We start from the raw sequence: 14,677 nt of genomic DNA, 5'->3' as shown, positions 1-14,677 counted from the left end.
AAATTCACTTGGTCCATTTCGGACACTTCTCTCCCCTTTCTCAATCTCTCGGTCTCCATCTCTGGAGATAGACTGCCTACTGACATCTTCTGTAAACCCACTGACTCCCATAACTACCTTGATTATACCTCTTCCTACCCTGCCAAATGTAAAAATGCTATTCCCTGTTCCCAGTTCCTCTGTCACCGCCGCATCTGCTCCCAGGATGAGGCTTTCCGTTCCAGGACATCTCAAACGTCCTCTTTCTTTAAGTATCATGCCATCATCAATGATGCCCTCACCCACATCTCCTCCATTTCCCGCACTTCAGCACTCACCCCATTCTCCTGTCACCGCAACAGGGACCGTGTTCCCCTTGTCCTCACCTACCAACCCACCAGCCTCTGGATCCAGCATATTATCCTCCACAACTTCTGCCACCTTCAACAGGACCCCACCACTAAGGACATCTTTCCCTCTCTACCGCTCTCTGCTTTTTGTAGGGCTCGTTCCTTCCATGACTGCCTGGTCCACACATCCCTCCCCACAGATCTCCCACCGGGCACTTTTCCCTGCCAGCGTAAGTGCTACACCTGCCCCGACACTTCCTCTCTTACCACCATTCAGGGCCCCAAACAGTCCTTCTAGGTGAGGCAACACTTCAGTTTTGAGTCTGTTGGGGTTACCTATTGCATCCGGTGCTCCCGGTGCGGCTCCTGTACATCGGCGAGACCCGACGCAGATTGGGGGACCGCTTCATCAAGCACCTTCGCTCTGTCTGCCACAACAGACAGGATCTCCCGGTTGCCTCCCACTTCAACTCTGCTTCACACTATCATTCAGAAATGTCCTCCTCTACTGCTATGATGAGGCCAAACTCAGGTTGGAGGAGCAACACCTCATATATTGTCTGGGTAGTCTCCAGCCCCTTGGCATGAACATTGAATTCTCCAGCTTCCGGTAATTCCCTCCCTCTCCCTTCTCCATTCCAGTTTCACTCTGCCTCCTCTTCCAGCTTCCTATCACCTCTCCTATTATTTTGCTTTCTTCTATCACACAGTGCTTTCCCCTTAGATTCCTTCTTCACCTTTCCTGCCTATCCCCTCGCTGATTCCCCTACCCCACCCCTTGAACTTTCCTCTTATTGGTTATTTCACCTGGCACCTACCAGCCTTCTCCTTCCCACCCTCTCCCCCTATCATCTTTATAGGGCCCCTGCCCCCTCCCTCTTCAGTCCTTATGAAGGGTCTCAGCCAGAAACGTAGACTGCTCATTTCCACGGATGTTGCCCTACCCGCTGAGTTCCTCCAGCTTGTTGTACGTGCTGTTTGACCACAGCATCTGCAGTGTACTTTTTGTTTATGATAACAACCTTGTTGCATTGGCACCTTTCCAAACACTACCAAGTTGCCTGCTCCTTATTAACCTAGTGGCTTTGGGGGAGTCGGATTTAATACTCCCGGAATGATAGCCCCCTTCCTGTTTCCGACTTTCACCCACTCGGAGACTGTCGATGGTCCCTCCATGATGTCCTCTGTCACTGTGATATTATCCCTGATTAGTAATTTTAATTGTCCCCCTTTCACCTCCCTCCATATGTATTCTGAAACAACTAAAACCTGGAGCATCAAACAACAAACCTGCCCTTGTAAGTCAAGTCTGTGTAATGGTGATAACATGTACCATCCATGTACTGAACCATGTTCTATGTTACTCTTATTCTTAATACATATTGTATTAAATTAAACACATTTCCAACTGACTACATGACACCCTGTCCACAACCGATCCTTCCACAGTCTCTCTGAACATCACATCTACCTTTATATATACTCTTCTATCATCTGACCAAACACTCTGGTTCCCATCCCGCAATGACCGAGAGTAAACAGACTCTGGCAGCTCCAGCAGTCCTAGCGGCAAGAACATCTGTTCATCTCAAGTACAGATATAACCCGTGCCTTTGGTACAGGGTCAAATGGGAACATAACTTCATTGCAAAACCTATTTCTGCTTATTCACAGATTCGTAGGTTCTGACAACTTTATCGTAGAAAAGTACTTGATGACGACAGGCTACGTAAATGTAAATTATTGGTTGGCATTTGCTAGTTCGGACTGAATGAAATGTGGTGCTGGGACATTTGGCTTCAAGAGGGTTTGCTCTGAGCAGAGGCTTGCACGACGATATACTCAAGGGCAGGTGTATCATTGCAGCTTGCAATAGACAGTGGAGTCAATGACATGTTGCTGTAGTTCATGGAAATTCCACATTTCTGCAATCCCTACAGCAGGAAACAGTTGCAGCGACTTATAAAGGGAAGAAATTCTCAACGTAGTTTGAGATTATTATAACGTAACACAGACAAGCAAGGAAAGATCAGAACTGATAAGAGTTTGAAATGGGCAAACAATATGAGGAAATGTGCGTGGCTTCACAGAGCTGGGATGCTGACAGCAATTAGAAAATCTGGAGTGATTACCATTGGGTCTGACAGAGGCATAACTGGTATTGATAGTCTTACTCAGTCCCTCTCCAGCTATTTCCTACCTTCCTTGTGAAGTCTAAAGGACCAGTGTTAGAGTAAATGAGACTCACCAAACTCCGAATCAGAAGGGTTCTCGCCAGTCGATGCTCTCAGTCCTCGGACTGGTTCACTTGTTGCTGTTCCCTTGTCTTCAGTTGTGGGCTTTTCACCAATAAATCTCTCACTGCAGGTCTAACTTTAACCAGACAGGTAATGAAGTATGTTACTAATACAAACGAGACCATAGCATTAACCTGAAAATTAAATCCTGAATGCATATATAATGACCCAAGTGAAGAAATCTGTAACTATCCCTCACACTTTACAAAATATTTGTGGTATCACAGGATCCAACCTCATAGGGTGACAGCCCACAGCGAGAGCCTCGCACATCTCACACAGGGTGGTGTAATCAGAGATATGTATCACTGAGGTGGCTGGAAACAGGTTCTGCAGGTGCAAACTCAACGGATGGATTTAGTCCCAGCATCACCACCTCAACCCCTCCTACAGCCAGATCAACGGCTCATCCGAGGTGATTCAGTGTAATATTTTGACAATCCGGACCAACCCCAGCAGGAGGTATCCAGGAAGCGGAACGAGACCTCAATTTGGGGTATTAACGGGACTCACTGCCCGACATCAGGTCTGCCCCCTCGGGATACCTCACCGATGGGAAATCATCGTTCTCGTTTTCCCCTCCAGACTGGCCTCAATACTCACCCCTGGGAACTTGGCGTACTTGCCGCGTAGACAGCTACCCGTCCCCCGGCTCCCCGCCGACAATCCGCTTCAACACTGAATGGAAAGAAAACCACCTCTCATCCGGGGACTGGAGTATTTGCAAAGTGATAGTCATCAAAGCGAGCGTGCGGTCTCGGAAGCAAAACTCCGCAGACGCTGCAGATCTACGTTTGAAATGGGAGTGACTAATGAGATCACGTGATGTGTGGAGGGTCTCCCACCTGAACCGGTGACTCTACTCCTTGCCCGTCACCTGCTGCCTGACTGTATTTCCCACACTATTTCATATTTACACCAACTACATTTTTAAAATTCCCTGTGTATCTTCCCCATTCCCATCGTTCCACCCACTCCATCCCCCGGTCTCAGAGTTATGTGTTCAATTCTCATTCTGGTCCAACACACAATTCAGACCAAAACAGGTACTGTGCAGGCTTCATTCAAATCACTTCTATATTTATAAATGCTAATTACTATTCACATTCCTCTGGGGCCTCAGTGGGCAGGAGCACTGAAACATCAAGTGAGAACCAGCAGGAGGAGGCCATTCAGCCCCTCTAACCATCAACATGATGATGGCTGCTCGCTCAACACGCTGGAGGAACTCAGCAGGTCGGGCAGCATCCGTGGAAATGAACAGTCAATGTTTCGGGCCGAGATCCTATGTCAGGACTGAAGAGAGAGGGTTTAAGCTAAAGAAGGTGGAGGGAGAGTGGGAAGAAGGCTGGTAGGGGGCCAGCTGAAAAAAACAGTAATGTGAAAGATCAAGGGGCGGGGAGGGGAAACAGGGAGGGGATAGGCAGGAAAGATGAAGAAGGAACGTGAGGAATATAGAAGTTTTCTGTCAATAACACACTTGTAAATGTCGCATTTTGTCCCTCAGATAAATCGCTAATTCAGTCAGAGCAACCATACTCCAAGTGTCTGTCCCCACAACACCCAGTGGGACAGCCTGCTGGCCCAAGGTGGGTCTGTTTACTCCGTTGTTTAAACCCAGACTCCTCAAACAAAAGGCAGCCGCTGGGTCCCTCCAGCCCATTGTGTCATATAGTAAGACCGTGACTTGCTCTCAAAATCACTCCCCTCCCCACACCGCACTTGCAGGGCTACAAATACTGTATACTGAAGCACTCTTCATCCTCGCTAGTTCTCCCACTTCAATCCATCACCCCTTCAGCTCCGCCAACTCCTTGGCGAGGAAGAGTGTCATGAAAAAAATGAGCTTGTTGGATCTTTCCCGGGAGTCAGGTTAGGAAACACGTGGTGGGGTCTATGGAGGGAACACCTTAATGATGAAACCCATATTCCCATTGGTTGGTATGCTAAACTGGCATTTGCTCCCACCAATGAGAGACAAGTAAATCTCATGTCACTTCACGAGAGATATGGGGCATGCACAGCATGCTTAAATCGTCTCAACATCAGCCCCGGAGCGCGATGGTGACAAAGCTCCGCGAGAGGGCGCGCATGGGCAGTAGGCGGGGTGGTGAGCTGGTGCGCGTGGTAGATGGGGAGACTGTAGAGTCGGTAACAGGGAACATGTCCCTCGGTCCCGTACCACGCTGGCCAGATAACCGAATGAGTCATGGTCGATCCACAACCGGCTGGGGTACAACATTAATGCACAAATCTCGATGCATATAGTTAATCAATGTAGTGTTTCTTTCCAGTTTAACAATATAATTAATATGCAGAAGTTATATTGGTTTACACTAATTAAACTTTCAGAACTTTTCTGATCAACGCACCAAATGCATAAGTGGGCCACTCGGCCCTCCAAACCTGCTACTGATCTGATTTAAACTTTCATTACGCATTCCCTTATGTTCACCTCAACAACACTTCAACCACACTCTTTATAAAGAAACTGGGCTTTGAATGGAATCAAAGGCTTTACTTTCTCTGGTCAGTGAGTAGAAAGAGTTTGTAACTCACATGATTAACACCGGCCAAAAAATGGGAGGGTGATAAGGGGAGTGAGGGGGGTAGAGGGAGGGTAAACTGTTGCTGCTTTTCACTAAATGATGCCCTGTCCACAGCCAATATTTCCACACTCTCTCTGAACATTGCATCTACCTTAATATCAACTGCTTCATCATGTGACCCAACACGCTGCTTCCCATCCTGAAATCATTGAGTGCAAACCGATTCCAGCAGCTCCAGCAGTCCTGGCTGCAAGAACATTCGTTCATCTCAAGCACAGGTATATCCCACGCCTTTGGTACAGGGTCAAATGGGAACATTGCAAAACCTATTTCTGCTTAATCACAGATTCATAGGTTCTGACAATTTATAGGCAGAAAAGTACTTGATGTTGCCAGGCTACATAAATGTAAATTTTTGTTTGGCATTTGCTAGTTCGGACTGAATGAAATGTGGTGCCGGGACATTTGGCTTCGAGAGGGTTTGCTCTTGGCAGAGGCTTGCACGACAATACACTCGAGGGCAAGTATATCATTGCAGCTTGTAATAGACAGAGGGGTCAATGACATGTTGCTGTAGTTCATGGTAAGTCCACATTTCTGCTATCACTACAGCAGGAAACAGTTGTGGCGACTTATAAAGGGAAGAAATTCTCAACGCGTTTTGAGATTATTATGACCTAACACAGACAAGCAAGGAAACATCAGGAGTGGCACGTTTGAATTGAATTGTTTGTACGTGTTAATACGAGGAAAGTGCATAGCTTGACAGAGCTGATGCTGACAGCACATTAGCAGATCTGGAATGATTGCAACCGACATAACTGGCACTTCTAGGTTTATTCAGTTTCACTCCAGCTTTTTCCTATTTTCCTGGGTACAGGTATGTAATGTCTAAAGGACCAGTGTTTCAGTAAATGAGACTCACCAAACTTTCTCCTGACTGAATCACTGGAAACTCTGAGTCAGAAGGGTTCTCTCCAGTTGATGCTCTCAATCCTCGGGCTGGTTCACTTGTTGTTCCCTTGACTTCAGCTGTGATTCACTTCCAGTCGTGGGCTTTTCTTCCAATAAATCTCTAAACACAGTTCTAACTTTAACCAGAGAGATAATGAAGCAGGTTAACAATGGAAAGGAGAACAAAGATTTTAACTCATTGACATTTAAATCTATAATGATCCAAGAGAAGTAATCTGTAACTGCCCCTTACACTTTACAAAACCTGACATGGGATACAAAAGAACACACACAAAATGCTGGAGGAACTCATCAGGTCAGGCAGCATCTGTATGTCGACTCGACTCTCTTCCATAGATGCTGCCTGGGTTTCTCAGTTACTCCAGCATTTTGTGTGTGTTTCTTGGATTTCCAGCATCTGACGATTTTATCTTGTTTGTGATGGGAACGGGGCTCAGTCATGGTATAAGACACAAATCATAATATATAGGAGTAGAATTCGGTGATTCGGTCATTTTAGTCTGCTCCATAATCAATCATGGAAGATCTTTTTCTAACACGGTATTCCTGCTTCCCTGCTATAACACTCAACACATTTAGCAATCCAGAACATGAATATACCCAACGACAGCCTCCACCACCCTCTGTGGCTTCAAATTCTATAGATCAACGAACATTACATAAAGTAATTACTCACAACTCAGTTTTAAAGTGATGCTTCTTTATTCTGAGGCAGCACTCTCAGATCCCAGACACTCCGTCTAATCCAGACACCCTCTCCATTCCCAATGTATCCAGGCTTCTTGTTATTTGGTTGGTGTAAATAATCACCCCCACCCCCAACCACCATCCCTCTGAACTCCACTGAACACAGGCCCAGGGCCATCAAATGCTCCACATGCATAAAGTGCATCATTCCTCAGCTTATTTTGTGAACGTTGTCATCAACAATTGTAGTGAAAACATGTCGAGGATTAAAAGGACAACTGGTACCAGGATAATTTACAGGGAAAAGCTCTGATTTCTTTCCTGCTCTTCTATCACAAAACAAGCGCTAGTGCACTGCTCTGTTCAAAGGAAATTTAACATGTTCCAGGGTGAATGTAATCAAGAGAAACTGGAATCACTACAAATGCTCAGCAGATAAGGAACTACCGTGGGGAGAGGAAAAAAGTTAATGATACGGTTTCCTAACCTTACGTCAGAATGGATTCAAATATTATCCAGATTTTACTGGAGATCTTAGGCTGTTTTCCTTGGCGCGGTGGGGACTGAGGGAAGATTTAATAGAGGTTTATAAGGTTATGAAAGACATAGATAGAGTAGACAGGGAGTATCTTTTCACTGGTTAGAAATGTCCAATACCAGAGGACATGCAATGAAGGTGTGAGGGAATAGTTGCAAAGGAAATGTGAGGGTAAATTGTTTTACTCAGGGAGGGAGTGGTGAATGCCTGGAATGAGCTGTCTGTTATGGTGGTGGAAGACAATACATCGGAGTCTTTGAAGACACGTTTTGATAGGCACAAGGGTGTGAGGAATATTGAGAGGATATGGACACTCTGTAAGAAGGACGGATTAGTTTTTTGTTGGGGGGGGTGTTTGATTTACTTTTCAGCTGGTTTGGCACACCATTGTGGCCGAAGGGCCTGTTCCCGAGATGTACTGTTCCATATTCTGTTCTATCTTCAGCATCTAGAGTTTCTCTTTGACTCCCACTGGCAGATAGACAGGTGACAATGATTGGAAATTTCCAAATGTGAATTGAATTCTGAAATTCTGAAATTTCTACTGGCGCAAACACAAAATAGAATATTTAATCACAGCCTCACCCTGTGAGGGATGGAATGGGAAGTCATTCTCTGCTTTGCTTCCAAAAAAACTTCAGAACCAAACACCTGAGCACAGAACAGAAATTCTAACTGATAACCTCATAAACCCAGGTAACTTTATCACTGCATTCATTTTTATCTGGTTAGAAAAAGTGAGTGGTGTCCCAGGATCCAACCTCACAAGGTCACAGCCCACACCGAGAGTCTTGCACATCTTTCCCACATTTCACATAGGCTGGTGTAACAGAGATTCCATCTGATAGTTTTCAACCAGATTTCCCAATTCCACACAACTTTGCTTCCCAAGAGACTGAACTCCTTCCAAGGCGATGTACCAAAAAGCTGCAAACGAAATGAACACTCAACAGATAAAGATCACCTGTGGAAAGATGATTTTTCAGGTCCAACACCCTGTGTCAAAATGGCTTTCAACATTTTCTGAGTTGATTTCAGGTCTCCAGCATCTTGAGTCTTTCTTTAATTTCCAGCTGCTCACAGACAGGCGACAGTGAGTGGGAATTTCCAAACACGGTGAGGAGACTGAACCCGAGGTAGATAACCAACGATGCAAAACCTGAACAGCTCATTCCAGATACTCCCTGCCTCTGTGTATTGAGATTACCTCTCAGGTCTCTCCGATCTCGCCGCTCTATTGTATCTGTGCTTTTCGGTTTGGACTCCCCAACCCTGGGAAACGCACACTGGTGGATGTGGCCAGGCATCAAGGGTTTACAGACTACACAGGGCTTGACTGTACCAATGACACTCCCCTCCCTGGCACTCCAAAAAATGCTTCGAAGCATGCAACACAAGCCAGCCAGGAAAGCTACTTTCCTCAGAGCTGAGCATCCAATGTCGGTAACAGCAAAGTTAATGAGGACTCTGGCCAGAAAGCATCCAGGCTGAGCTCGCAGAAAGAGTGTACATATGCACGTTGTTGTCTTCACAGCCATTGTCAACACTTCACTCATCCAGGCTGCTGTTCCCACGTGCTTTGAATCATCCACCATCATCCCTGTACCACAGAACTCTACACATTCAGAACAAAGCACCTACTGCCCAGTGGAGCTGTTGCCAATTAGCATTAAGTGCTTTGAACGGCTGATAATGGCACAGATCAAAAATTCCAATCCTGGTTCACTGGGCACTCACCAGTATGCTTACCGACTGAATTGCTAAGTGGCAGATGACGTTGCATCTGTCACTCCCCTTGGCCTGACATGCCTAACAAAGAGACAATTAGGTCAAAATGTTGTTTCTGGATTTCGTTTCAGCATTCAACACTGTTGTCCCACAAACCTTGAACACATTCCCACTGTTATGGTCCGTCCAGAGCCCGCATTCCAGTTCTTGATCCGGTTCGCGGACTCCGGATCTTGTAACCATCCCTCGTTTCACCCTTGAGCCCAATTAGTCACACCTTTGGATCATCTTGGCTTGTTTGGGCTCAAGGAGGTGCACCTGATGCCCATCGGCTGGCGGTATATTTAAGGGGCTCTGGGACTGAGTAGAGTTGGGGGGTTGTCCTGTTCATCCTGGCTTGGAGTATGCACCATTATAGACGAGTTCTGCGAGTTTGGAAGTCACCCTGGACCAAGCTCCCTTCCTATCCCTTGCCTCCGTCGGGTAAGCCAGGCCGGACTGCCATTGTTCGGTGGAGGGCTCTGCCCCTTCCTATCCCTCACCTCTGATGGGTTGTGCCCCGCGACCTACCCAGGTGCCCCGTGACTTCCCCAGGCCCCCGTGTTTCTGCCTGGGAGGTCTGGGCCCTGCCCAGGAGTTATGTGGCCTGCCCAGAAGACTGCCCCTTCCTATCCCTCGCCTTTGATGGGTTGTGCCCCTTGACCTGCCCAGGAGCTATGCGGCCCACCCAGAGAACTCCAAGATCCTGCCTGAACCCCAGAATCACTTTGAACGCCACATCCCTCACGCACGCCACAGTCTCCACATCTTGTCTATCGTTTAGTTGTTCCCGTCCTGTCCCGAGTACTTCAGTGCCTGCATCCTGCATTTGGGTCCAGTCTCATGTCTCCTTATGACATCCACGCCTCTGTCTAAACACACCACTATGCAACTGGGTGGTGGACTTTCTAACCAACTGACGACAGACTGTCAGGGTGCACAACTGGTCCTCCCTTCCCATCATCGTCAACCTGTGATACCCTCAGCCTTGTCCTGAGACCACTGCTCGACACTCTGCTCACACACAGTTGCAAATCCAAACACCCAAACAAGGCCTACCTGTCATCAAGCACGTATCCACATAAAGCTGCTAGAAGAGTACCATAAAGAGTACCATCAAGGGTCCCACACACCCTGGTCAGGGACTGTTCGTCCCACTCACATCAGCCCATCAGGGAAGAGGCTACATAACATCCACCCCAGGATAATCAGCCTCAAAACAGTTATTTCCCTAAACAATAAACCTGATCAACACCTTCACTCTCACCAAACCACCCCTCCATACCCTCACCACTAATTTAACATTCCCTATCAATCAACATATGTCCAGACACTCCTGTGCCTAACATCACTTTATGGGCAGACTATCAATATCAGTCTCCATATGCCCAGACACTGCTGTGCCTAACATCACTTTATGGATATACAATCAATGTTTTTTTTAAAGCAATCATACTGTATGTATTGTGTTTTTTTATTATTATGCTCTCTATCATTTTGTTTTTTTTTCCTGTCCTGCTTCAGACCCAGAGTAACAATTATTTTGTTCTCCTATACACCTGTGTACTGGAATGATATTAAACAATCTTGAATCTTGAACCCTGGGGAAAATACCACGACCAACCACATTATCTAACCTCCCTCTTGACTTTATAAACTCCTACAATGTCACCTCCATTCTCCTCTGGAATGAAGATCCAGCTTGGCCAACCTCTCTCTATAACTGGGCCCTCTAGTCCAGGCAGCATCTTCAGCAATCTCTTCTGCACCGTCTCTAGATTGATAATATCTTTCCTACAATAGCGTGAACACAACTATACATAATACTCTGTGCAGCCATACCAACTATTTACATGACTACAATATATTGCCCACAATCCAAAATGTGAAGGCCAGAATGATTAAAGACTTCATTTCCAGCCTCTATACCTGCATGTCCACTTTCAGTCCACGGTACACTTGTACTCCCAGGTCACTCCGTTCCACAGCACTCCATGCCCTCCCATTCACTATACCAGTCCCACCCTGGTCTGACTGTCCAAAATGCACCATCTTTTACTTGCCCACATGGAAAACCATTTGTCATTCCTCAGCCCATTTCCATAACAGACCCAAGGTCCCTTTGAAATTCAAAGTAACCTGTCGCAATATAAAGCAGACTCCCGAATATTGTGTCAAACTTGCTAACCATGCTACGTACATTCATATCCAAACCAATGGCATGAATAATGAATTACAAAGGTCTCAATGTGACACACACATTCCGATCATCACAGGGCTCCACTCGCTAGATCCAACTTCAACCATCACCCTCTGCTTCCTGTCATCGAGCCCGGTCTGAATCTACCTCTTCAATTCCCCATGAATCCCATGTCACCTAATCTTACAGATCAGCTGCCATGTGGAATCTTGTTACAGACTTTACCAAAGTTCAGATGAACAACATCACTGCCCAACTTCACCTATCCCCATAGTTACCTCTTCAAACATTTCCAGAATACTTGAGAGGTATGATGTCCCTCTGGGTGGTGTAGTTGGTGATTTCCCCATAACCAACGTCTAACCATCCGAGACTTCAGCTTCACTGCAGACTCAGGAAGTTCTGATCCCAGCTGCAGAATTACCAACCAGTATACTGCAAGTTCCATATCCTCAGAATCACCAGACCAGTATTATAACCCACATACAGACTCCTCTGGGACGTTTTGGAGTTTGTAGAGTTATCTATCTGGACTGAAGCGTGTACACTGTCAGTTCTATATACTCAGAGACTCCATCCCAATATTATAACCCACACACAGACTCTCCTAGGACACTTTGGAATCAGCGATTTGCCATGGTGTTCCTGCCATTTCCTATTCACAAACTAAGGAGGAACCAGAAACTAATGACCCTCTGCCGGGGCCGGTGCTCAGGCTGGTTCACCGGTCTGCAGATTGTGAGAGGATGCAGATACACTTCAGCTTGTCTCCAGCAGCTAAACTGAGCACGTTTGATCACTATATCATTGCTGTGAGGGATCTCACCCTGCACAATTGGCTGCCATGTTTCCCACAGTGTAGCAGGAACAAAGTGCTTTTAAAGAAAAATCACAAAATAGAAAACACTGGGAACTCAGCACATCAGGCTACATCTGTGAAAGGAGAAATGGTGGAAGACCCAATTTCAGAAATGGGACTGTCCAAGATCCTGCCCGATCAGCTGAGCAATTCCAGTATTTTCTCCTTACTTTACATTTCCTGCAAAATTAGTTTTTTTTTTCTTCTACTTGAATGCACAGATATTAACTGCTTGCAAAACGTTTGGGGCACCCCAAGCTGTTCAACAGATTTGTGTTAATGCCACCCCACTCCACCAATTTGTCAGTTTTCAGTTCCTTCTGACCCTGGTGTAACACATCCCATACAGTAAGTACTCACAGCATTCTTTCCTTCCACTATCATTCTGTTCCATTTGCTCCCGAGGCCACTGTCTCTACCCTGGGAGGCGGAGAACACAGAGCGATAAAATGTGCAACTCTTCTTGCAGCTTTGGCTGGCTGTTACCCTGGAAACGGAGGAAGTGACTCACCAAAAATAAACGGAAAAGGAAACACTGGAGCTCATAGCATAATATATTGAGATTATTATGACAAAGATTAACACTGCAATATTTTGTAACAGTGGAACTAAAATTGACATGGCGGTGTTTACCCTGCCACGTGCTGTACCAATGTAACCACAATTAACGAAAAAAATACACAATTCCTGGAAAACAGTGAGGTAAAACGTGAATGACAATAGGCAGTAGGTGCAGGAGTAGGCCATTTGGCCGTTCTAGCCAGCACCACCATTGACTGTGATCATGGCTGATCATACACAATCAGTACCCCGTTCCTGCCCTCTCCCCATATCCCTTGACCCCGCTATCTTCTACTTCGCAATGAAGACAAAGATTAGAGGAAAGTTTGCTGATATCATTGAGCTGATGGGATACAGTCTGGACAAGACTGAACAGGATGGGCAGGGAATGAGCAGATAGAATCAGGTGGCAGAAGGGATCAAGAACAATCCCTGATGGTCCTCCAGCAAAACACAGCTACTGAATTAATAGTACACACTACTGTAGAAATGATTCTAAAATGACAACACTAGATCAAATAAGAACTTTGGCATCTACCCTTGCCCTCACCAAATTTCATCAACACATCATAAAACGTATCCCATCCGGATACCTCACACCTTCGTACAGCTGCTCTCTTCTGTTAGCTTCCAAAAACAGCAGAGAACTGAACACAGCTGAACACATCATGGAAACCAGCCTCCCCATAGACTCGCTCTATACTTCCCGCAGCCTCAGTAAATCAGGCAACATAATCATCACGAATTAAGTTTATCTCACTGAGTTCTCTCAGGTCCTCTTGAATTTATTCCCAAGTCCACAAGTACGGGAAGGTACAGGTACAGAGAAACACTGACTTGTGGCAGCATCACAGGCAAGTACATTCAGATAACACACGGAACAGCAATTATATAAAATCTCTGTCAGTAACAATATGGAAATATGTTTACGTCATCCTGCTAACAGGGCCAGAACAACAGACGGTTCGGTGTGAAAGTCTCACAACCCGGACCGATCCCGGCAGATTCTGTGAAGGAAGCGAGGAGAGGCCGCCAGTTCGGGAAAGTTCATCCCCTCCCCCTTCAGGTTTCACCGACCACCTTGTGTTTCTCTCTCCCTCCCCACCCCCACCTTTTATTCTCCAGTTCTCTTGTTTGAATTCGGGACCTCCCCGCTCCGGACCTGTTTCAATACTCACCGAAAGGAAATTGTTGGTGTCGCCCCGCAGAGAATAATCCGTCCCCGGCTCCCCGCCCCTGCGGGCGAGGCCGAGGACCCCCTCCCGATCCCGATCCCGATGCCACCGCTGACCCCCTTCAACAAAAAACGAAAAACAACACCGCCCTTCCCGTACTGAGCATGCGCGATTCGCCAGCCCGTCACCAGGAAAGTGGGCGGGGCCTCGGAACGAAGCTGTAGATCCACAAACCTGCCTGGCCAGGTAGACCCATTGTCTCAGCTCGCTCCTACCCCACCGAACTCATTTCTGCATACCTTGACGCTGTCTTATCCCCCCTTGTTCAATCCCTTCCCACCTATGTTTGTGACACTTCTCACGCTTTGAATTTTTTCAATGATTTTAAGTTCCCTCGCCCCCACCGCCTTATTTTCTCCATGGACGGGACGTCCCTATATACCTCCATCCCCCACCAGGAAGGTCTCAAAGCTCTCCGCTTCTTTTTTGATTCCAGACCTAACCAATTCCCCTCTACCACCACTCTCCTCCGTCCAGCGGAATTAGTTCTTACTCTCAATCATTTTTCCTTTGGATCCTCCCATTTCTTCCAAACCAAGGGTGTAGCCATGGGAACCCGCATGGGTCCCAGTTATGCCTGACTTTTTGTTGGCTTTGTGGAACGGTCCATGTTCCAAGCCTATACGGGTATCCGTCCCTTTCTTTTTCTTCGCTACATCGGCGACTGCATTGGCGCTGCC

At 46.5% G+C, this 14,677-nt stretch overlaps 1 protein-coding gene across 12 annotated transcripts in view; it reads right to left on the bottom strand.

Annotated features, from left to right (window-relative positions):
• LOC140720953 (NACHT, LRR and PYD domains-containing protein 3-like) overlaps nt 1-14,087 on the bottom strand; it is a 65,714-nt gene extending 51,627 nt beyond the window's left edge. For 2 of the 12 annotated variants that reach the window (XM_073035800.1, XM_073035808.1), the window contains exons 1-4: nt 13,941-14,087; nt 6,101-6,266; nt 3,230-3,414; nt 2,578-2,702 (exon numbers count right to left, since the gene is read on the bottom strand). The gene's annotated coding sequence lies outside the window, so the exon portion shown is untranslated. Of the gene's footprint in view, nt 1-2,577; nt 2,703-3,229; nt 3,415-6,100; nt 6,267-12,561; nt 12,689-13,940 lie in introns of all 12 variants that reach the window. The other 10 variants (XM_073035803.1, XM_073035809.1, XM_073035806.1 and 7 more) reach the window with 9 other exon arrangements.
• Nucleotides 14,088-14,677: the final 590 nt, after the last annotated feature.

Source organism: Hemitrygon akajei, unplaced genomic scaffold (genome assembly GCF_048418815.1).
Source record: "Hemitrygon akajei unplaced genomic scaffold, sHemAka1.3 Scf000048, whole genome shotgun sequence".
Lineage (NCBI taxonomy): Eukaryota > Metazoa > Chordata > Chondrichthyes > Myliobatiformes > Dasyatidae > Hemitrygon > Hemitrygon akajei.
The sequence above is the reverse complement of the archived record's forward strand: the minus strand, read 5'-3'. Positions and strand labels throughout refer to the sequence as shown.